The sequence below is a fragment of the Aquarana catesbeiana genome, linkage group LG05 (assembly GCF_042186555.1).
Source record: "Aquarana catesbeiana isolate 2022-GZ linkage group LG05, ASM4218655v1, whole genome shotgun sequence".
Classification (NCBI taxonomy): domain Eukaryota; kingdom Metazoa; phylum Chordata; class Amphibia; order Anura; family Ranidae; genus Aquarana; species Aquarana catesbeiana.
Window position 1 is genome coordinate 287814905 of NC_133328.1, and position 8130 is coordinate 287823034.

The 8130-nt window shown below is 44.8% G+C and overlaps 1 pseudogene; it reads right to left on the reverse strand.

Annotated features, from left to right (window-relative positions):
- Positions 1-5854: 5854 nt before the first annotated feature.
- LOC141145877 (small nuclear ribonucleoprotein F pseudogene) lies at positions 5855-6073 on the reverse strand (annotated as a pseudogene).
- Between the last annotated feature and the right edge of the window lie 2057 nt (positions 6074-8130).

The following is an 8130-nucleotide window of genomic DNA, read 5'->3' on the forward strand; positions in this document are numbered from 1 at the left end:
ACTTTACATCATAGTTAAAGGAGAAGTCCAGTCTGAGCTTGTTTGGCTGGGCTTCTCCTATGGGTCACAGGATTGCAATTCATTTTGCACTCCTGTGAACCGTTTTCAGCAGAGAGAGGTCTGAAGTCCGCTCTCTGCTGATGTCACACAGATCAGTCCAGGCACCGCGCTATCCCATCTCTGGAAGTCTGGATCTGCCAGGTGGACTGATGGCCGTCTTAGTCTCTCAACTCCCCGCTGAGATGGCCGCTTCCTGCCCCTCCACAGCTCAGCCCTCCAATGAGCATGGAGTAACAGAGCAGGAGAGCTGGTGACTGACAGGCAGCAGCTCTCTGCTCGGGGAGATGTGATAACTGAGCCATCAGCTGTGTTCGATGGCTCGGTTCTCAGTGCAGAGACAGAGGGGGAAAGATGCAGCATCGTACCGATGCTGCATCCACCTAAATAAGTATGATTATGGGAAAAAAAACATTCCCATACTTCTCTTTTAAAGTGATTGTAAAGCCTTCTTTTTTTTTTAAATAACAAACATGTCATACTTACATGCAACGGTGCAATGGTTTTGTACAGAGCAGCCATAATCCTCCTTTTCTTGGGTCACCCACCGTCACTCCTGGCTCCTCCCCCCACCGAGTGCCCATCATAGGAAGCCGCTTCCTATGGGGGGCATTTGTAAATGCTCTCTCCTGAGCCAGGTTGTTTGCATCTATTCAGACACACAGCCCGGCTGACCTGCCCCCCACTCTGTTCACAGGTTTTGACTGACAGCAACAGGAGCCAATGGTTCTCGCTGACTTCAGCCAAGTCTGTGAGACCATGGAGAGTGGAAAAGAGCTGCTGCAGGCATGCACAGCACTAGATCCAGATCAGGCTCAGATGAGTATTTAGGGAAGGCTGGGGGTGTGCTACTATTAAAAGATTTTTTAACTTAATGCAGAGAATGCAATAAGGTTAAAAAAAACACTTTAATACTTTCTTCCTATAGCCCTAAACTTCAGAAATGATACATAATTATGTAAGTGCCCTAATGTGTTGAATCTCCATTTATGGGACTGTAGTGTCTCCATGTGTTTCATGAAAATCAATTCACTTCTTAAGTAAGCTGCAGACAAGTAGCGTCTTTATTGCATACCAATGTATTAGTAGCAGATTCATGTACATCAATTCTCTGTTAAAGTGATTGTAAAGGTTCTTTTTTTTTTTTTTTTAAATAACAAACATGTCATACTTACCTGCTCTGAGCAAGGGTTTTGCACAGAGAGGCCCCAATCCTCCTTATCTGGGGTCCCCTGGTGGCATTCCTGGCTCCTCCTTTTCGGGCAGTGACCCCACGGAGAGCCAATTGTCATAGGGGCGCACTCATGAGTCCTGCTGATGTGTCCATAGACACCAACAGCAGGACTAGGCCCCGTTTCACTGGATATGATTGACAGCAGCGGGAGCCAATGGCTCCTGCTGTGTCAGAAACCATGAACCAGACCGAGACAGAAGTACAGTAAAATCACACTTGTTTATTAATAAAAATAAAAAGGTAAATAGAGTAAGCATAGTCAAAGCATAGCTAGAGTCCTGTAACCGGATCGGGCAGTCAGCCAAGCCAGAGTTCAGTAATCAGATCAGGTAATCAGCCAAGCCAGAGTTCAGTAACCAGATTGGGTAATCAGCCAGGCCAGAGTTCAGTAACCAGATCAGGTAATCAGCCAGGCCAGAAGTCAGGGATCCAAGTAGAGGAACAGCAAGCAGGATAAGGAGCCAGAAGGAATGTCAGCAAAGCCAGTCTTTAAACAGGAACGCAGGAGATGGTTTCTTGTGATGTGACCAAAGCGAAGGCAGGAATGAAGTGAGCTGGAGATCTTTAAGTAGGTGGGACTGACGAGCAGATTCACAACAGCTGGTTAACTGTGGAGAGAGACGAGAGCTGGCAATTAGCCGACAGCTGAGTGGCCAGCTCAGAGAAGGAAGGGCTGATCCAGCCCTGACATGCTGCTATCAAACTATTCAATGAGGACTTGAGACAGTGGCTGGAGCTGCTGGGCTCGTGCTCGTCGCTGGAACAATCAGGTTCAGGTAAGAAAAATGGGGGTTCTGGGGGGCAGCTGCAGCACAGGAGATTTTTCACCTTAATGCATATAATGCATTAAGGTGAAAAACCCTGAGACTTTACAACTCTTTTAATAATATATTCCAATAAGCCACCACCTACATATATCCTTTTTAGGGATGAGCTTCGAGTTCGAGTCGAACTCATGTTCAACTCGAACATCGGCTGTTCGCCAGTTCGTCGAACAGCGAACAATTTGGGGTGTTCACGGCAAATTCGAAAGCCGCAGAACACCCTTTAAAAGTCTATGGGAGAAATCAAAAGTGCTCATTTTAAAGGCTTATATGCATGGTATTGTCATAAAAAGTGTTTGGGGACCTGGGTCCTGCCCCAGGGGACATGGATCAATGCAAAAAAAAGTTTTAAAAACGGCTGTTTTTTCGGGAGCAGTGATTTTAATAATGCTTAAAGTGAAATAATAAAAGTGTAATATTCCTTTAAATTTCGTACCTGGGGGGTGTCTATAGTATGCCTGTAAAGGGGCGTATGTTTCCCATGTTTAGAACAGTCTGAAAGCAAAATGACATTTCAAAGGAAAAAAAGTCATTTAAATCTACTTGCGGCTATTAATGAATTGTCGGTCCGACAATACACATAAATGTTCATTGATAAAAACGGCATGGAAATTCCCCACAGGGGAACCCCATACCAAAATTTAAAAAAAAAATGGCGTGGGGGTCCCCCTAAATTCCATACCAGGCCCTTCAGGTCTGGTATGGATATTAAGAGGAACCCCGGCCAAAATTTTTTTAAAAAATGGCGTGGGGGTCCCCCTCAAAATCTATACCGGCCCTTTCAGGTCTGGTATGGATTTTAAGGGGAACCTCGCGCCAAAATGTAAAAAAAAATGGCGTGGGGTCCCCCCAAAAATCCATACCAGACCCTTATCCAAGCACGCAACCTGGCAGGCCGCAGAAAAAGAGGGGGGACGAGAGAGCACCCCCCCTCCTGAACCATAGCAGGCCACATGCCCTCAACATTGGGAGGGTGCTTTGGGGTAGCCCCCAAAGCACCTTGTCCCCATGTTGATGGGGACAAGGGCCTCATCCCCACAACCCTTGCCCAGTGGGGCTTATCGGAATCTGAAAACCCCCTTTAACAAGGGGACCCCCAGATCCCGCCCCCTTGTGTGAAATGGTAAGGGGGTACAAAAGTACCCCTACCATTTCACAAAAAAAGTGTCAAAAATGTTAAAAATGACAAGACAGTTTTTGACAATTCCTTTATTTAAAGTTTTCTTTTTTCCATCTTCTTTCTTCAACCTTCTTTCTTCTATCTTCCTTCGGTTTCTTCCTCCATCTTCTTCTGGTTCTTCTGGTTCTTCCTCTGGTGTTCTCGTCAGGCATCTTCCTCCGTGGCGTCTTCTTCCCTTCTTCTCGGGCCGCTCCGCATCCATGATGGGAGGCTCCCGCTGTGTGACGCTTCTCGTCTTCTGACGGTTCTTAAATAAGGGGTGACCCCGCCCCCTCTGATGCACGGGGACTTTATGGGGACTTCCCTGTGGCATTCCCCGTGATGTCAGAGGGGGCAGGGTCACCCGTTACGTAAGTCCCCGTGCATAAGAGGGGGCGGGGTCACCGGGTGACCCCGCCCTCTGTTATTTAAGAACCGTCAGAAGGCGAGAAGCGTCACACAGCGGGAGCCTCCCATCATGGATGCGGAGCGGCCCGAGAAGAAGGGAAGAAGACGCCGCGGAGGAAGATGCCAGACGAGAACACCAGAGGATGAACCAGAAGAACCAGGAGAAGAAGAAGATGGAGGAAGAAACCGAAGGAAGATAGAAGAAAGAAGATAAAAGAAAGAAGATGGAAAAAAGAAGACTTTAAATAAAGGAATTGTCAAAAACTGTCTCTTGTCGTTTTTAACATTTTTGACAGTTTTTTTGTGAAATGGTAGGGGTACTTTTGTACCCCCTTACCATTTCACACAGGGGGGGCTGGGATCTAGGGGTCCCCTTGTTAAAGGGGGCTTCCAGATTCTGATAAGCCCCTGCCCGCAGACCCCCACAGCCACCGGGCAAGGGTTTTGGGGATGAGGCCCTTGTCCCCATCAACATGGGGACAAGGTGCTTTGGGGGGCTACCCCAAAGCACCCTCCCAATGTTGAGGGCATGTGGCCTGGTACGGTTCAGGAGGGGGGGCTGCTCTCTCGTCCCCCCTCTTTTCCTGCAGCCAGGTTGCGTGCTCGGATAATGGTCTGGTATGGATTTTTGGGGGGACCCCACGCCATTTTTAAAAAAAATGTTTTAATGTTTTTATAATGAACTCTTATCTGTATTGTCAGACCGACAATTCATTATAGCTGCAAGTAGTTTTAAATGACTTTTTTTCCTTTGAAATGTCATTTTGCTGTCAGACTGTTCTAAACACTGGAAACATGTGCCCCTTTACATGCATACTATAGACAACCCCCCCAGGTACGAAATTTAAAGGAATATTACACATTCATTGTTTCACTTTAAGCATTATTAAAATCACTGCTCCCGAAAAAAACTTTTTTTTGCATTGATCCATGTCCCCTGGGGCAGGACCCAGGTCCCCAAACACTTTTTATGACAATAACTTGCATATAAGCCTTTAAAATTATCACTTTTGATTATTCATGTTCGAGTCCCATAGACTTTAACGGTGTTCATGTGTTCAAACAAATTTTTTGCCTGTTTGCATGTTCTGGTGCGAACCGAACAGGGGGGTGTTCGGCTCATCCCTGATCCTTTTGTGCTTGGTCCAGATCCTCATATAAAAACACTATTATTAAGGAAAACAGTCCAGAATACCAGGCACCAATGCTAACAGGCAGGAGCCTCAGAGGATACAAAGGCAAGAAATCACCACCACTATCAGGTCATCCAACTATGCTGACAAAAAGTAATATCATAAGCTATGCTGTAAAAAAACAACTTTAATGTCCAAATATGTACAATTATAATTGGAAAGTTTTTAGAAAGGAGACCGGAACCATTCTTTTACATAGAGTCCTAACTAATATTACCTCTCAGTGGGTTTAATGATGATATGAACACAAAAAGGGCATCCAAACAAATGATTGTATAAACTCAATATCAGTAAAGTATTCCTTCTGGATCAGGAGATCTGGTAAGTTAAAGGATATAATCAAGGGCCTGGGATCCAAAAATTACATCCACATATATCGATTAGAGTTGGACTAACACCCCGGTCCAGTTTGCGCCGGAACTCTCAAACATTGCAAAAGTTCAGACCCGAACCACAAACTCTATTGAAGTCTATGGGACCCAAATTTAAAAAATAAAAAGTGTCAATTTTCAAGTCTTAGTTATTGGCTATAAAAAGGGTATGGGGGCCCGGGTACTGCCCTGGGGGCCATATATCAATGCATATTTTTTTTTTTAAAAAGATCGCTTTTAAAGGAGCAGTGATTTCAATAATGATAAAAGTGGAACAATGAAAAATTCCTTTAAATATAGTGCCTGGGGGTCCCCTTAGTCTGCCTGTAAAGTGGGGAATCTGCACCGTGTATAGAACTTGCTGCAACAAAACTGACATATAAAGAAAAAATGACATTTGAATAGATTTTTCCTGCAAGCATTCTTTATTTTGTAAAGACTTTGGATGGAGTTAACTAATTTTTTGCACCACAGTGAGCAAGCCTTACGTGAAGGAGCCAAATTATAGTACACTCAGGCCAATATTGGGTAGAGAAGTGTCAAAAAAATTTACAAAACTAATTTGGAAATTGCTTTATTCTCTCATCTTCTTCCTCTTAGTCTACTCCTCATATATACAATACATTATTACACCTTATTAGAACTTCTCCAAGATGTCCAGACAATGCCTCATCAATATACTCTTCTGAATTTGTGAGCTGCATGTTCATGTGCCCATCCACAGAGACCAGGTATCCATTGTATCCCATACCCCACTTAAGTTTCACCATTACTGGCTTACCAGTAAGGCCATTAAGGAATGGTTTTGGGTTTAGTGGCAAACTCATCTGCCGCTGGAGCCACCGCTGATCTACAGACCAGAGAAAAGAAGGAAAAATTTCCCTGCGGAATGCTCAGAGAACACGCTGCCAGAGAGAGCAGGAATGGCTAGAGGTACTCTTAGTGCAAGCAAGAATTGGCCTTTCTGTAAAAAATTGAAAGTATATGCACCTGTAAAACAGGTGTGGAAAAAGTGGGCTTTGGGTGTTAGTGCTGCCTTCACACTGTAACCCTATAGAGGTACTCTTGATTAAAAGCAAGAATTGGCCTTGCTGTAAAAAATGAAATAATGCACCTGTCAAACAGACATGGAAAAAAATGATCCTTGGGTTAATTGTGCCCATGAAACCTATACCAAAAAACGACTTCAAGATAAAACCAACACCCACAAAGCTAGGCAGCCTAGACAGTCTTGCAGAGATTCCAGATCCCAAAAACATTTAATCAGCGACATCGGTATCAGGGGCTTGATAGCTTCTGCTAATCCAAAACTGATTATATTTGACAAATGTCAGTCAGCCAACGGAGTCTGTGGACAGACACGCTCTTTTATCTATCACAAAACCTCTGGCAGCACTAAATGACTGTTTAGAAATGGATGGATGAATGCAGGGCAGCCCAGTAGATCAATTGCATACTGGGCATGTTCTGGCCAGTGGTCTATTGTCATGACCCAGTAACCCAGTGTATTGTCTACTGGAAAGCTCTCCGTGTCTGTTTTGCCCCAGATAATCTTCCACCATATGATGCAGACACTGCAGATGGGATTGGGAAGCTGAAAGCCCTGGGCCCTGAGGAATAAAACATTTAAGGGAACCCTTGCACCACAAGTTTGCGGAGGCATGAGAAGCAGAGTCCTCATGGGTTACTGAAGATTACACTATCTGGAACATACTTTCTGGTAGAGCCTGACGAGCAGAAGGAGACCTCTCATACAGCCCCGGCTCAATGACCACTGGAGTTGCAACAGTGGCCATGAGAGCGTGGTGAGGTAGGAGTGCCTGCAAGATTCTTCATTGACAGCAGAGATGAGTAGCTGATGAGTTGCAGGAACAAACTGGATCACTGAGTAGCAGATGGTAGAGCCGATGTAGGTGTGCTGTGGATGCAGGACAACATCACAGGAGCTACACAGAGCTGGATGATAAAAGACTGGTGCAGGGCCAGACAAGCCAGGTCATGCACAGAGAATCAGATATAAGCAATCGGCAGGCAGAGAATGGTCAAAATTCATTCAGTGGCTGGCAGAAGGAAATCAGGCAGATAATAGATATAACAAGGTTAAAAACAAGCCGAGGTCAGGACTGGAGATAATCAGAGTGGTCAGGAATCTGGGTCAAGAATAGATCAAATACAGGCACAGGCAACAGGACACGGGTAAGCTGCAGATCAGACAGTACTTCACTAGTGCAGTTGCTGTGTTATATATGCCCACTGGAGCCAATAATGAAGCATGCTCCTCTGGCAAATATTGCTGCGCATCCGCACACCTATACCCTTTCGGCGGGCATCTATAAGATCGTGTCTACGCATGCACGTGCGGGTGTCCTGACACACTTACTACTCCCAAGGTTTCTCTTAAGGTTTGACGTATGTCTTTATCTGCTTCAATGCCTCCAAAACTGGCAGAATCCTCCACCTCCTTCTCCTCTTATGTTTTCCGTGGCATTGCAAGTGTGGTGTCTGCATAAAGCGAGCCTTGAGAGGAGAGGTAGTCCTCATGGTTTCCTATATTGAACGATTCTGAAGTAATTATTATTCTGTTACTACATTTATAGTTATAGCTATCTAACGCTTGGTTATAATGTTTTTATATGTTCTCCGGTGACGTCTATCCCACAGGAACTTCTTGCTGCCCCCTTATCACCCTCGGACCACTGCTACTGTTATGCAGGCTCCTGAGAGTGACTCTGGAACATCTCGGGGATTCCTTGATACCCCTTGAGACGTTCCTACACCCTAATTGTTTACTGTCATATATGAATATTTTATATATCTTATAGGGTTTTTCGATTCTTTTATACTTTCTCCTTTTTCTTCTCTTTTTTCCCCTCTTCCTTTCTCT